The following is a 17225-nucleotide window of genomic DNA, read 5'->3' on the forward strand; positions in this document are numbered from 1 at the left end:
TTGAATGAAAGGAAAATCTCTTTCCTAACAAGCTTTCTGTTGCAGGATTTTTCTCCCTCATTACAGCGATGTTCTTCAGAGCATCTTTCATCAAAGACTAGGCTGGCAAACATGCTGGACCTCTTCCTTCTCACTTCATGCCTGGTTTGCATAGACGAGCCTGCTAGGTTGCTGTGAGGCAGTGCTTCTCAAATGCCTCCCTGGAGTGAGCGGAGAGGGCGGACAGAGGAAGATGTGGATGGAGGAAGATGGGCAGACGTTTGGAAAGGTATAGTTAAATCTTGAGAGGCAGCAGAAGGACCATTCAAAATCACAATCTAACAGGTGCAAGAAATAATTGCCTTCTCCACTGCTGACCATGTTGACCACACTAATGAATTCATGTGACCCACACATTTGCTTCCTTTTGAAGAAAGAAGAGGGGGTATGTGTTTGTCAGGGCCCTGAAGGCACTACCAGAGCTGCTGGCCCTGCCCAGCCTCCCCTGGGAGCTCCCCAAACCCCTGCCCATGGCCCAGGACCCCATTTCAGGTCAACCCAGGACTGTCAGTCCCTTCCCCAGCAACACTAAAGACACTCCCCTGTGGAGAAAGGAATGATCCTCTTACGGGCTGGCTTTATGGCTATTCCTCACTTGTAGGAGCAGTTATTACAATAAGCACTAGCAACAGGAAGACTGCTGTCATCAACACCAAAGTTGGCCTGTCTGTCTAAATAAATAGTTGATCATTTTCCTGAGTGTAATCATCTTAGTTACTGCAAAGCCAAAATGTAATGTCAGGTGGTCTGGAAATGTCTCCTAATTTCCCAGTGATGAGTCCAATAAATGGCAAAACGAAGGTGGCTCTGTTCTAGGAGAAGAGCAAACCCATCCCAGTGCCCTTTCTATCACCCAAGACCACCAGATAAAACCAAGTCAAACAAAGGCAGTTTCTTGGCCAAGTCTAATATTCGCTTAAAATAAATCACATTGGAAATAGCATCTGGCAATAGCATAGCCCACCACAGTTCAGACCAAGTCTGGTCTGCATTAGGGACTTCCTGAATCATGGAATAGCTTTCCATGCTTCCTAATGAGTGGTTTGGCATGGGTTTTCTTCCTCTTTTTCAGGTTTTGGTTTCCCTTTAGCAGATTTCTGCAACTCAGAAGAATACGGTTTTTATTCCTCTTGCCACAGATCAGACTCCAACACACTTTCTCCAAGCCTTGGGTTCTTGAGGGGCTCCTGGAAGGGGCTTCAGCTCTTGCATAGGATGCAATGGGACAGCAGTCTCACTATTGTATAAAGGCCTTCTTGTAGGCACCTCTAGGAATGGTATGCTGCTGCATACAGGGGCGATAAGGGCAGCTTTTTCCTCTCTAGTGCAGTAAGTGGAAACTTACAGGGCCGGGTACCACAAAACCAGCAATGGAGCTGAGCAAGAGCATAGCCAGGAAGGACGGATCACAGGCAAGATGCCATTATCAAATTAGCCACAATTTGGATAGGTTTTGAGCGGGGTTTTTTTGGCTGTTTGTGAAAATTGATTTATTGTTCCGTTCTTCTCTGGGTAAACTTATTTTTGTTTTTTTATTCTGATAAAGCTGCACAAGAAAATAGGAATTGCTGCCAGGGCGAAAATCGATTGTAGACACAACATAACACAAACAGAAAACAATCTTGAACTAAACAAAGGCATATCAATATGATTACAGTTGAATCAGGGTTGTCCAAACTGATTTGTTCCAAATTTGAGCATCTCCTCATATGTAGAAGTCTTACAGATAAGATTTACTGGCTGGCTTTTTTGTCAAGCAGACAGAATGCCTGCTGAGTGGCTCCTGGAGCTCCAGCCTGCAATATTTGGATATAGGACTCTCCTTTGTGTAACATAAGATGGTGATGATTTCCACAAACTCAAGTCTTTTTTTAACCTTCTGTAATGGGTTACTCTAGCTTTTATTTTGATAAAAAAGTAAAATCATGTTTTGTAATGTGATCTTCATAGTTTTTTGGTTGTTTGTTGTTTTTTTTTTTAAACATAAGCTGAATGTTAATCCTCTCTATCAAGTAAAATGTTATCCGGTGTTATTCACAGACCTTTAAACTGAGATCCCTTATTTTGGCCCTATGCTAGGTCACAACCTGAGAAATGATTCAGCTTTGATCATGAATCCCAGGTAGGGTATACCCGAGGTTTAAACTTGCTCTGCTATTGCTCTCTGCAAATTGCAGTAGCTTGGTCCAAGTTTATGACAAAAGAGCAGTTGAATAAAACCCAATTCTGTCATTCTAAAGACCTGGCGTTTCCTGATTATGTTATATAGGGGAAGTGTGGGATGCTTATAGCCAAAGGTATACTTAGCTTGAGGCTTGTCTACGTGATCGCATACTGCCTTCTAGCTTTGAACTCTGCAAGTTCTGCAGTGCAAAACTGTGTTTCCTTTAATATCATCTCTGAGAAGATGGTTTTCATGTCTTCGGAAACATCCACTGCCTCTATTACAGTCACTCGCTGCTGCAGTGTGTAGCGCTTAGCAGGCAGGTAGGGCTGAGAGCACTGGCTTCTTCCCCGTCCCAGTGGAGGCAGAGCCACACAAACAGGGCTCTCTGTTCCCAGTTCCCAGGAGGGCTGTCATGGAAGACATCATTTCCGAGCTCCTTTGAACATTTGTGGTACCTGCCCAGGGTTTATGTAGCAGGCAGCAATTTGTCTGCCTTTCCCCAGTCTGGTGAAATGGGAATCAGAATTTTTAGGCTTTTCGCTTTGGATTATTTCTGCTCTATGTCAAATATGATTTAATGATAGATTAATTAAAAGTAATCTGTCACAATAGTTTAGGCATAAGCAGAAGGCATTTTCTGCACAGGTTGAAGCTGAAGGAAAACAGCAAGGACTGGAAGGAGTGATGTTCAGCAGCCACTCAGAATTACTGGCTAAATACCGCTTTATTAGCAAGGGAGAATGAAACATCCAGGAGCAGAGGATTTTGCAATGAGAAGAAGCCAATTGCAGAGAGAGGAGGATCAGACTGTGATTAGTTGTGAGAGGTATGAAGCTTCTAATTATAAGGGCAATCCCCATGCTCCTCCCCTGCAGCCGGGTAGAAGAGGATAGAGACTCCGAGCGGAGAGATAGGGCCCGGCATCTGGGAGGAGTTTCCTCCATATCTCGCACTCTTTACAGGCTCTTGGGGGAACTACAGGGAGATTAATTTTCCCAAAACACAGTTTGAGGCTTTCCCTGAGCAGGGCAGTTCTGCAAGTACCCGGGCACTGAGCTGTGCACAGACAGTGTAGTCCTGCTCTGACGTTGTGACAGGAACCGGGGAGTGAGCTTCCCAGAGACTAGACTGAAGCTGTTGTCGACACATCTGATAAACTTGTACTGCTGATAAATATGATAAATTAAATGTGGATAATTTTTTTAAAACTTACTGTATTTGCAAGTGAAGTGGTAGGCCTTGGAGTTCTCATTTCCATCATTATTTTCATTTTCAACTTGTTCCCCATGGATTAAATCTCAGTCCTGCGGCACAAAACAACCAGCAAGCTAAAAAACTCCACAAATTACTTTCAGCTATTTTTCAGGGTTTATGCAGACTTTTTTTTTTTTCCTATGGGATTGTATATGAATCTGATAGAGTAATAAGTTAACCTAATTGCTTTTTTCTTTAGCCTTCACCCCCAACAGTTCCCTACAGCCTTTTTATCCTTTGTAATGTCTGGAAGAGAGTACTGCCGTGATGTGTAAATGGGGCACTTAGCCCAAGTGGAACCTCCTTGAAGACAGACAGTAATGAAGTTGTTACCAGGTAATGGTTTCAATTTGTAAACTCTTTTTGGGAAAGAACCAGATTTTTTCTTAAAGCTGTCTGAAAAGCAGAGTTTCCTGTTCATGAGAACTCTTGAGTTTTCCAACCAGAGTGGCAGCAGCTCAACTAATAAAAATGCCACCTTCCCTGACAAGCTGCAGACAAATTCGGTGGTAGAGGGTGAGCCCCACCTGGACACCAGCACAATGAGCCCATGTGAGGTTTTTCAGGCTTCAGGCCCAAGATGTATGAGCTTGAAAGCCTGGAGAGTGAGGTCTCTCCCTGGCTTCCACCTCACTGTTGCAAAACTGGAGGAAAGCCCTGATTAGGTGGACAGTTCCTAGGTTTCCAGGGTCCTGCCTCAGAGACATGTGAATGTAGACAAATATATGGGGGTCAGTCCTAGCATGGGGGACTCCAGAGACCTACCAAGCAGATTTCTTGAGACGTGGCAAGCCAGGCTGCTGAGCAGGTTAGATGATCTTTGGATGAAGTGGCCCTTGAAGAACAACAAGGTTCCTGGTTCTAAGGCAACTTGCCAGGAAGAAGAGTTGGTTTGGAACTAGGCTCTGGGGTGATAAAAGTTCACCAAACCAAAGTAAGTTTAAATGAGTATCTTGATGCTAACACACTGGCTTTGCTGGAACTTTTCAAGCAACCCTATGTTCATAACTAGCTTCAGAAATAGCAACCAGTAAGGGAGTGACTTTCTGAAATATTTTCCTGAGTTATGCACAGTTTTAGAGATTCTTATTGTGCAAGTATGTGTTGCTGCTCTGCTTTAGATTCTGCATACCTGAAGATGCTGGCTCTGTGGGGTTTGATTAATACCATGGGGTGCTATTTAAGTCAAGGAAATCTAACTTTTTTAAAATTACATGTCAAGTCCTCAGGCTTCCCTGAAGTATATCAAATCTCAATTGCCAGGTTACATGCCATAATCTCTTCTGAAACATTTCATTAGACATTTTTATACTTACTGTGGCTGGTTTTTAAATTCCTGTAGCGTAGGATAAATGGCATTATGTTTAAGAACCCCACCTTGGAGGTGTAACTTTACATATTCACATTTTCCTAAATTGGCTAGAACACATTTCTCATTGTTCCCATTTAAAAAAAAACAAAAAACCAAAAAAACAAACAAACAACAAAAACTAAAACTTTTATTCATAAATTTCTTATGTAAGTCCTTTGCAAATCAGTGAAGAATGCAAAAAATACTGCATAGATACCACAGTGAAACACACTGTTTTGAGGAGTGTGAACTAACATGGTGACTTAAATGTGGAAGCTGATTAGGACTGGAAGCAGAGTCACAGAACTTCATATTCTTACTGTAGGTTAAACAGGTTGTTTTTGAGGTGGCTCTTGTTTTATGTTTTAGTGACCTTTATCTCTAACTACCTTCAATTGTACTTGAAATTTATTCCCACAAGCTCTGCCGCTTCACACTCCTGAAATACTCCTTATCTTGCACAGGTACACTCAGTATCCTCCATCCATTGTGTCCCATTCCCTAGCTGCTAATGACATATGCTGAGGGTGATTCTGAACTCTATGTGCTGAAAGGCCAGTGTTTCCACTAAATTAAGCAAATAACAGTAAAGGTGTATTGCAGCCTCAGCAGAGACACTAATGTGGGTTCCTTTCCTCTCCTGTCACTGTTTTTCATGAAAGTTGATAAGATGTTTTGAAATGGGCTAATGGATTTAGAAGCAATGGGAAGGAGACAGTGGAGAGAAAATGGACCTGAAAGGCAAAAGCACAGATTTTTCCTTAGGAAGCCAGGCTGAGCTGTCATATGCAGAGCTGAGCAGGGAGAAGGGTTCAGTAGACCCTCTTGCTCACTGCCATCTGAATACTTGCTTGTATAGCTGCAAAGTGACTTTGAAGAAGGTGGGAAAGCCTACAAAATCAGATTTGAAAAATATTGCATTCATTTTACATGGATAGAAATGCCTGCTCAAGATGTGAGTAGCAGGAAATCAGACCCCATACTTTGTGAGTGACTTATGCACAAATAGACTTATGTGATTATTATTAATTTGCTTATTTATTGAATTTACTTGCAAATGACTTAGACAAATATCGCAGCTTATGAATTGTTTGCCTGGTGCCCAGTTCTTGCTTTAAATGCTCATTATTCATATTTGCTATTTGCACAGTGTTCTGGGATCATGGCAGTGCATTGGGTCTCATGATGTAATTTTGCTCCCTTACCAGGCAATTCTCAAACTTGCTAAAGACTCAGGATGGCAACATGATCCCTCCTCTGTAACACCCTGCTTTCTGCTGTTTTTCTGTCCACCATTTCAATGTTCTGTTGTTGCTCATTCAATAGACTGCTCTGCTAACTGTTGTCATTACCCTGTTTTTCCATCCTTCAATTTTCTGCCACCCATTTTCCGTCAAAAACTCCCTGTCATATTGAAGTGTGCTCAGTCAGCTGTAGTTGACATACATCACGGGACTGCTTTAATCCATGGATGACACGTGAATATCTGCATCCTTATGGCCTTTTCCATATATTTTGGCAAATGCATGTTTTCTTCCAGTATAATATTTATGTAAAAATAACTGCTGCAAATGCAAATACAGTAATCTGCAGTACCATATTTTTGACCCTTTAATAATAAATCACAGTATTTAGATGTCACACATGCTAGTAAAAATGCACAAGGCATACTGCATGTAGCTGTGAAGCAGAAATCCTCTTGCCTTTGCTCTGCATTCACACCATTGGGAACCCACCTCCACTATCACTGTGATTTTAACTGAGAAAGCATCCGTGCAAATAAGTCGTACCACAAGTTCAAAGCATTCCTTGAATGTTTCTAGCAAGTCTGTTGCTAAGAGGTCACATGAACTTGCTTTAAAAGTTAAATTAGGTATGCTGTGTTGTATTAGTAGTGAGCATGCAGTTCATGTTGGATATAGCTCGTTTTGCCTCCAGCTATTGTGTGCACTGGTTATGAGTGTGAGGACCAGATTCACAAGCATACCAAACATGTCACACCATTGCTGCCAAAGCAAATTATAAGGTAGAGAGACCCTGTGATAGAGAAAATGGTACATTTTTATTGGTCTAGATTGAAGACCTGAATGAGAAAACTATGCCAGTCATTCAGCTCATCACGACAGGGAAGGCTAAAAGCCTGTGTGTCCACTTGAGGCAGAAGGAGACCGTGACTGTGGAGAAGGAGGAAACTTATGACAAGTCACTGCTAGCTTCATCCACCCACAGAAGGGACAGAAACAAGTCATGGGGGGATATAGCTTTTTTTCTCTGCTTTTCTGGCTGTTACAGTGAATACACTCTCTTTTATTCTCAAAGACAGATGTTAATGTCAGATGTGTTTCATAAAGTGTGGCTAAGCTATTAGAACACATTCTTGGACTCAAATGTTTAATTTTGCAGGCAAACATGAGATTCTGACAATAAATAGGTTTTGCTATGGGTACTGCAAACTGGATATACATCATCTTCAGACTGATGAATGGCTGTGACCCTCCAAGCAAGAAACCATTAGGTCATGAACTTGTGCAATCAAGTTAGGGTATTTGGGGTGAGCCCCCAGCACAAATTCTCAAATGGACATTTCTGTCTCTCAAAGAACCACCTATTTAGAGAACTTGACCATTATTCAAAGGAATTCCTGCCGTCATTTAAAGATGTAACCATCCATTCTATAAATTGAAGATGAATTGACAGTTTTCGTCAGTTCTGAGGTAGGAAAATATATTAATCTCTTTCTTCTCCCACATAAGAGACTGACTTTCTCTGAACTAAAGAATAAACCCAAGCAGACCAAGGAGTAGAGCAATAAGATGTATTTCTAGAGGTAATTTTAAAGTCCACACTTGTTGAAAACAGAGGTGGCTTAGCTGAAGTCAAAATCTACAGTACTGGACTTCGGGTTGGATGCCTCAGTAAGTACACAGTCCTTTTCTTCTCTAATTTCCTTGTTATTTAGTATGAGTAGGAGCAACATTTGAACCTCTTTATAAGGAGAAAGCTTCCCAGAAAATACTTTATCTCTTTCAGTTATTACTATTGCAAATGCCTAATGGTTCTCATCATCTGAATATTTTAAGCAGGTTCACTCAGAGTAATGCAGATGTGCATTATTCTATTTAGCTCCTTTTAGCAGAATAATCCTTTAGTGAGTGAAAAGCCCTAAGGCAGCAGCTGGTTCCAATTTTACAAGAAAATCTTGTGGTTTTCATCAGGTAGTGGAAAAAAAAATCTGTAACTATGGAAAAAGCTGCAGTGTGAGCTATTAGGCACCAGTGAATTCACCCCAGAGAAGCCCTTATAAATATCCAAGTTACAGAAAAGACTTCTCATGAACATTAAAATTTAGATTCAGTACTAACTATCAGATGCAGATCTTTAGGAAATTTGGCTTCATTGGTTCTGGTGTTCCAAGAATTGCTGTTCACTACATTATCTCTAAGTAAAAATATGCTGAATGCCACTCATTTTCTTTCTGGTACAAAGCAGAAATGCCTTCCATAGTTTCTAGAAGAGCAGTTACATATCTAATTTGGCTGGTGTGCAGGGATTTGGCATTGAGAGCTATGAGACATCTGGGACTGGGCTGTTGTAAGGACTGGGTCCAGCACGAGGAAACCTTCACATCCCTCCACCACTCACAGCACCTGCATTCCCCTGAGATGGGGCTGCACTGGTTTTCTTTCTCTTACTGCACAGACCATCTCATTTCCACTAGGAGTATATCTACCTAGAGCAGCAAAAGTCTTAGGATCACTGTAGCCACAGTGCTGAGGTGCATTAGCATGGATGGACAGCTTTCAGTACGAGGCATAGCTCTGGCGTTTTATATACGACACAGCTATAATCTAGGCTACACTATGTCCCTGCTTCAAGATAAGCGTGAGACTCAAAGGTAAAATCTTACCGAATCATAGTTTAAGTGATGGTGTATTTATTTAAATTGATTTTCAGTGAACAAGAATGTCTTCGGCATAATACATTACTGCTTATGCACCACAGATACTGTCACACGGTAACTGAGGCTGCCACCGGTTCTAGTCAGATTGGAGATAACAAAGCATTGATCAGACCATGAATGAACTCCTAAATAAGAAGCATTCCTTGCCTGCCTTACTTTTAACACAAGTTTTGCAAATTAAATGTTTTAAATGTGATGAAAATATGTCATTTTCTTGAATTATTTCTTGGCTAATCTGTTTTGTTTTTAGAAAGAAATGTGCCTATAAGTGAGAACTACACAAGCAGGACAGAGCATATAAACTGGAAACAATGAATACCTTAATTAAATGTACTTAAAGTTCACCATCATGATTAATGGTTCTCTAAGCTTTTGAGAGTGTCCCAATAGCCATGTATTAAATCAAGAAGACGTTTTGAATATGTTATATTGGCAGACGTTCATTAGAAGTATCCAGTTATTAAGGATGTATGTATTTTCTCAAGTTCTTTAAAGATTAATGGTTACACATATGCATCTGCCTTCCTACAGAAAAAGCCTCCTTATACTGCAGTAGTAAATATGTTTTTGGTATGCTCAGTTTTGTAGGCTTCTTGAGTTGGCCCAGTCTCATTGCTGGACTTCAACCTACAAAAAAGGGTTATGCTTTTCTATATTTAGATAAGCAATTCTGCACAATCTGGCTCTCCTCCTAGATTACATACATTATGGCTCTTTTGAGCTCCCTTATTACATTATCAGTCTAATGAACTGTACCAGTATGTTGGTTCAATGTGACATTAAATCAGTGCAAAAATTTGTTAGTTGGAGCCTGAGCTATTGGCTGTGCTCTGAGTTGCATCATGCCAGAGCTGCATCATGCCAGAGCTGCATCATGCCAGAGTTGCATCATGCCAGAGTTGCATCATGCTGCACTACCAGCTCAAAGCCACTCTGTGTGTGCTAGAGGTAGACACAGCACAGGGACAGCTTTCGGCGAGGGAAGGCTGTCGTGCTGGCTCTTAGCGCACTGTGATAGGCATTAGACATGCCGTTGAAGGACAGAGAACGTGTCTGCATGGTGCCTTGAAGCTTTGGATGAGCTACATAAATGTATGTCTGCCATTGCAACTCGAACTTAATAGAGACTGGAAGCATGGAGGTTTCAGCTGCTAAAATTCATGCTGGCATGCTCATGCGTGCTTTTACTAGAGTCGTGTAGTGCACTCCTTGGGTATAACTCGGAAATGAGCTTGATATATTTAGCTGGGCATCTACACAAATATTAAACATTTGTGAATAGTAGATTAGAAGAAAGTGCCCACCTGAAACCCGTTTTCTGGATTTTTTTTTTATCATCTATGAAACAGTTGAGATATATGAATATGTATTTATGATGTATGATATGGTTTATGATACATTAAATGTTTGGGTATCACAGGAAGGAACTGAATCAGGCCTGTGATCCTTCTAAGTGTTTTGTAAAAGTGTCCCCTAAACTGTTATAGGTGCTTTAAAATTCCTTTTGTGTTCAGGGAAGAGATATGTTAGCACCATTTATGACGTCTGGACCTCTTTCAAGACCTGCATCTTGGTCCCTACTATTGCACTCAATTAGCTGAAGAATGGATGGACAATATCACGACATGGAAAAAAGGCTTAATTACAGAGAGTTTAATTTGTGGAACAAATCTTTCTAGTCTGAAAGCAGAATAATTTGATTAATTCCACTATCAATACTGTGCCCTTACATGTGTAATCTACATGCAAATATAGGTGCAGTCTGTGAAATGGCAGGTACTGATAAAGATGTCAACTTCATTAGTCAAACAATCTAAGAGTTCAAGGTTAGTAATGAATCATTTCTACCATCATCCTTCATATCCACTTCTTGGAGTTTAGCAGGAAATTAGCCTCTCTGTGAAACAAACAAAAAAATCCTCCAAGCATCACCAAAATTCCCTTTTTTCTCACTGATGCTCAGAAGAAGCGTCTCCTCATCCCATTCACATATATTAACAGGAGTTGGGCATTTATGTGGTGATGGGGAGTTTCTTTTGTCGCTTTTTTGGCTTGAATTGGTGTGGGGGAATGTATTGCTGCTTTACCTAAGGCAGAACCTTTGCACACGTGCCCTTCTTGATGCTGTTCTTGTTGTATTTGTATTGTTGAGAGCCTAAAGCTTAGACTTTGCTGTGTGGTTTTAACCATTTTACTGCAGCTTCATGGGAACAGTTACACACATTTTCTTTCTCTCTCATTTTAAAACTGAAATCAGATTGCAGGCAGTCAGCTGAATTTGCAGAGGCTGATGTGGTGTACATCTACACTCACAGCTCATTTTCTCATAAGTGTGGGACAAGTCCCTTTTGGGTTCACTTTATAGCGCTTATAATGCTGTCCCAGTATAAGACATAAGGAGATCAAAATGCAAGATGTGTTTATTGTGTTACTCCCATCACGTCATAAATTAGGAGGAATTATTGGTGCATGCTTCCAAATAAGGTTCTGTGGATCAAAAAAAAAACAACCCAGCATGTTATATCGTGTATATTCCTAGGAGGGAGGCTGCAATAAAGGAGATATTTTGCCATGGACATTTCCCCTTTTTCCTTTGAAAACAGGAAGATGAACTTCAAATGATTCATAAGTTATACTTTTTCCTAGTTGCAGTGAATATTTGCTCTTTTCCAAAGGAAAGAAGTAATGCCCAGGGAAACCATGTTTTCAGGTTCTAAGAGACATTATTGGACTGTTGTCCCTGTAATAAAATTCAGTACATCAAGTGAATGACTTACTGTTTAGTGAAACATGGCATAACATCGATTGAAGCTACCCATTAAGTCAAGACATCAAACATACCCTTGTGACACTGTACTAGGAATCACTGTTGAAATTGCAAAACTTGCTGGTAATAGCAACTGAGCTCAAGATAAACATTGTCCTTAACTCATGCCACAGTGACATTAATGGCTCATGATATCACGCAGTGATCAAAGCCTTCTGGGAAGATGTAGATGCAAAGGGACAATTTTCTTGGTGATCTATATCCATTTTTTATTGAAGAAAGTACACTAGATTTGAAATTGGACGGATGTTTACTTTAAAATATCTAGAGAAATTCTGATCTGTGGGCTCTTTTATTGTCTTTTAAAGCTTTGCAGAAACCTAACCACTGATAGCTCTAAGCATGAGAGCCATCAGAGTGTTTTGTCAATTAACTATTATATCAAGAAAAACAAATAAATACATTACTATTCAGTACTTCTCAAACTGTAAGAGTTTTTCTGAACCTACATTTGTAAAATGCATCCATAAATTCAGACTGTGATCAGGGCCCTGATCTTGCAAGCCTTATTTAAGTACTCCTTTACACAAAGTTTATTCTTGTGGCAAATCTTCTTGACTGGGTCATTAAGAAGCCAAATATTCAGGGTCCAGTTCCCTTCGTGAGGATGCCAGCAAAGTGCCAGCTGCCCTGTTGTGTCCCTTGGGGGATATATCTGATGGCTGACAGGCTGTATTGTCACCACCTTTCCTCCCTTGTCACTCTTGTCAAGAAAAGTCAGACTTAAATTCAGCTTGGGATTTGAGGACTTTGCATAGACACCCTGCCTTTCTCCCCATCTGGCCATCACCATCTATCTACTGGCTGTGCTTATGTCTTGGGAACATTTTGGCAAGCTGGCAACCCACAATCCCATCCATAACAACCCTCTAATAATGTTCTCACAATCCTTCAAACCAACCAGAAGGGATCTCTCCCCCCCAGGTTTTACATCTGGTACAAATGTAACTTTGGCATGACTCCCATGGTAATCATATTGGACCTTTCTGTGTTATTTAATGTGTTTCTAACACATACTTCTGGCTGAAAGCAGAGACTCTAGAACTGGCACATGGTAACGTCTGAATGCTGAATTCAGTCACAATGCTTTTTATATATATCTGGTTTCACAATTCAGGTGTGCAAATTTGGTACACCTAAGATGACCATTACGTACATACCTTTTGATAACTGTTCATTCATTTAATAAATAAATACTGTTTTGAGGCTTTACTCGTAACCTTCAGAAGCAATTTACTTCCCTTAGGGCAGAGCACCACCAGTAAATGCAACTGTGCTTTATGAAATTTGTAATCCTTTGGGAAAAAATATATTACAAACCAAAGGAAATAATAAATCTTTGTACATGAAAGACACTAAATTATCTCCTTACAGTCACTGAATTTAAAGTTTTTCTAAGTAGAAACTTTCTTTTTCAACTGCCAATACTTCACGGAGACTCCAAATGTCCTATTAATTGAAATCTGTTATAGATAAATAAGCCTTAAATTCAGTGGGAGAAATAAGCTACACATATGATTCCCTTGTTTATATATATGAAGCAGTTTGGAAAAGTAACTGTCCCTTATATGTTTGTAGAAGTGCCAAGCACCAAACTTGTCTGACGATATCATAAATAATACTTTGGCGATACTGGCAATTTCTAGGGATGCTCCATATCTAGGAGAGTGGTTAACTAATGTCATATTTTTGTTTGCAGTCTTGTCACTCTTCATCTTCATCTCATTTGAATACTTCACCAACAATAAGTATTGCTATTTATTAGTACCATCTGTAGGGCACTTTGCTAAGGAAGATCTTGGAGCTCTTCAAAATACTTGATTTCCTCTTGCAAACTGGAAATGCAAATGTTTGCACAGAAATATTTGTCTGGAGATGAATGCAGCTTCCTGGCACCTTCCTTTGATACATCATCTCTGGTGCTTGGTGATAGCAAAGTACAAGAAGTGCCATGGGAGATACTACAATCTAAATGAACCAATAACAAGAGCAATCTGGAGGGAAGCAGCACAGTAATTAAGACCCAGCAAATTCTGACATTCCTTTTAGTGGCTTGTGAACTGGAATAACCACTCCGTTTTCCACATGCAACTGGAGAGAGGCCATTAATGAAACCACAGAATGAAAATGTCATCACACCTCCCATTCAGAAAAATTTCTCAGTACCGGTTACACACAAGCAATGAAAGGGCATTCCCAGCTTTGGAGAAATTTGTCGCAAGATGAATACCTGCCTGCATTTTAACTGTTTCCTTTAGTGTTTCCCCACCTACCCACGACATATACACATACACACTGTGATTAGTAACAAATAGCTCCATCCTATTGTTACTCAAGCAGACCATGAGTTTAAAGAATAATTTCTTTACACCTGCTTCTTCTTTTCATGATTGTCACTTCCACAAATAGTTTTCTTATTTTAACACACACATGCTTTAATGTACTGAAGAATTTTGAAGGCATGGCCAGGGACCACATATGAAAATGAACTCTCACCGAATAATTTCATCACCACCAGATACCATGGTGGTAGAAAAACATCATCAACTGCTCATCGCAGTTCATATTTTTCTGGACTTTATCTGGTTTGTGCTGAAGTCATTGCAATTATACTTATTAACAGTGAGTGAGTAAACTGACACTCCAAATTATCAGCTGGGATATGCAAATATTACTTTGGAAGAGAAAAACTCATATCTTGGTTATATAAAAATGCCTCCAACTGGCAGTGGAAGAAGAAACCATAGAAGCGCTAGTGATTAACGTATCTGGAAGATGGCTAATTCGTCATGATATACAATAAAATCCCAGAAGAGAAATGAAAAAAGATTGAAAACTAATGTGTTTAAATAGCAAACTGAAGGTACAATCTATGACATGTATGTAAGACACAGAAGTGTTTTATGAAGCATTATGCTTCTGAGTGTGTTTTATTTAATGCCAGCTCTCAAAAGTTAAGGTGAAAACACTAGAGGCTTTAGGAGGTGCAATTCTGCGTTGACTGATAAGTCATATAATAATATTAATTCCCAGTTTCTTGATTAGTGAGCAGAGCTTAGCAATGTTCTCTTGCATTACCAGGAATCAGCTCATCTATGGCCCTCCTAAAGCTCAGCCAAAACACCTATTTATTGTTGTTTCCCTTCAAAATCAGTAGGATTTGAAAATATATACCAAAAATGATACATAGATTAGAAGACATGGCAAATTTTCTGCATGATAACCTTAAAAAAACTATGAACTCAAATATATCTAACAGCATTTTTTTTGGAGGCAATATCAAATATTTTTTTGGCCTTTCAATGTCTTTTGATATGGACACAAAATGCCTAATTTTGAAAAGCCATGTGGAAGTTGTGGTTCGAATACACCATTCATACCTATACTCTCAGCCATAGCAAAAAGTCTGGCTAGATGGACTCCACTTCCCATAAAACGTCTCCAACCTCCTATCTTGCTGAACTACTCAAGTGAATTAACTTTCACAGTGCATCATGGGAGCTGGGTTGCCCGACTTTCCAACAAAACAGGCATATGAGATCTCATGTTTTTTTCATTGCTTTGTTGATTTTCTGGTTTTGTGTGAAAGTCATAATTTTCCACAAAAAATTGTGAAAGATGATGTTCAGAAAAGAAGATTTTCCCTAAAATTGTCAATGAAAATTTCCAGTTGACTCTAGCGTTCACATCACCATGGATCACTTTCTGGGAGAGAACTTAAAGCATGCTACTTCTTCTGTGGGAGGCAATTGATATTTTTTGCTAATGGACATAATGCATCCACAAAATACACAAAATCCATTCCAATAACTTCAGATTTTCACTTGCTGAAACCAGACTTCAATTTGGCCCATTATTCTTTTCAAGTGAAGAGGAGAATAATGCCTTATGTTGTCATATGGCACTATATCAAATTGTTTTAGCTATCAACACCAAAATCAGCTGCATCCACAGGGATTTGGCCCGATGCTTATTAAACAGTAATATTTTTGTCAACAGATGGATTTTATACTGCTGATATCCTGACAAGTCACTAGAATGAATCTGAAGATTCCCAGCCATAACACAATCCTATTTTAACCTTGGTTATTTTTAAAAACCCAGTTTAAAAAACATGACAAGCATCGATGCCTACAGCAAATGCCTAGCAATGCGTGTTACCTGGTAACCAAATGGATGGTATGTTGGAGAGGGAAGTGACAACAGCAAGTGAACATATGCCAGATCATCTCCTAGCAGATATAGAGGTGGTCACCATGGATTTTGCCACATTGAAAGAAAATATTATCATGACCTAGTATCAATTCACGGGAGAAGAAAACAGGATTTTCCTTTTACATGCTCCTATGAAGGCAGAGGACATTCATAGTCTCTGATATCAGAAGCTTCTGGAAGTGTCACTTATGTCTGTCTATGAGGGAGAAAATATCCCACAAATGGGGAAGAAAATGTACATTTGTCCAAGAAAACAAGGTTGGAAAAGTGAACTGTAGCATCACAGGAGAAGCAGGTCACAGTTCCTGAGTGACTGGCAACACTCATTCTCCTTCATTTGCCAAAACAAAGAAATATTTCTTGGAGAGATCAGGATTTATTTTCTTTCATTGGGTTCAAAGATTCATTTCTTTGCCCTGGCCTTTCCTCAAAAATAACAGGCAAACCTGACTTGCTGGAAATTCATCACCTGAAAAACACAAGGCCTTTCTTTTGGTTTTGGAGAGGCAACCTGAGAGCTCTGTCACACAGGGATTCACTAGGGATCATGTTCTAAAGCTAAAGTAGAAGCTTGAGGCATGATCATAGTATCCAAATAGATTGTTTTCTGTGAAAACAGGAAAAACAACAATTTTTCTAAAGAAAACTTTTGCTTTAACATGTTTTCAAAAGAATTGTCAAAATAGTCTACAAAATAAGTAGAAGCCAAAATGATGCAGATAGGAACTAAAATATTGGAGCATCGTAAAAATATTTCTTTTTAGGGAGGCATTGGTGTATGTTTTTTATTTCCCAGTGATATACAGGACAACCACAGTTTATGCTCCCTTTGAAGTGTTTGGGTTTGCAAAGCAATCTTAAAATAGCTTCCAAAAATGGCTGTTTTTCTGAAGCTATTCTTGGCTGATGCCTTATGTTGCATCATTTTAGACTAACTAAGCAGCAGAAGTGTCAAAGGCCTAGGTGAAGGAAAGGAAAATGACAAGTGCCAGACAGTCTGCTGTACCTTTACAGAAATGTCATGCAGTTTTGGACTCTCATAGTTCATTTTTAAGTCTGTACCAAGTGGCATAGTCTACACTTTCATAGGAGCTGCAGAATCCAGCCCTTCCCAAGATCTATGGTAGATTTCAAATTATCTTTGTTACTGGAGAACATGCTGCAAATAGCCAGCTTAGCAATATTGTGATTTCATCTATGAAGCTTCAGGCTTCACAAGAAAGAATGAAGTCCAGCTGTTAGCAGAGAAGGCACTAAATTGGATCACTAGCACAATTAGTGATAATTAGAAAAAGGCCAAAGCCTGGAAGAAAAAACAGTGCCCATTCCCCAAGGAAATGCTTCTTCACAATGGATGCTTTTTGCTTCTCTCTTAAGACCATGGGAGCACAGTTTGTGCTTGTTCAAACCA

This window comes from Nipponia nippon, unplaced genomic scaffold, assembly GCF_047370975.1.
Source record: "Nipponia nippon isolate SJK-2023a ecotype South Korea unplaced genomic scaffold, ASM4737097v1 scaffold_1, whole genome shotgun sequence".
Taxonomy (NCBI): Eukaryota; Metazoa; Chordata; class Aves; order Pelecaniformes; family Threskiornithidae; genus Nipponia; species Nipponia nippon.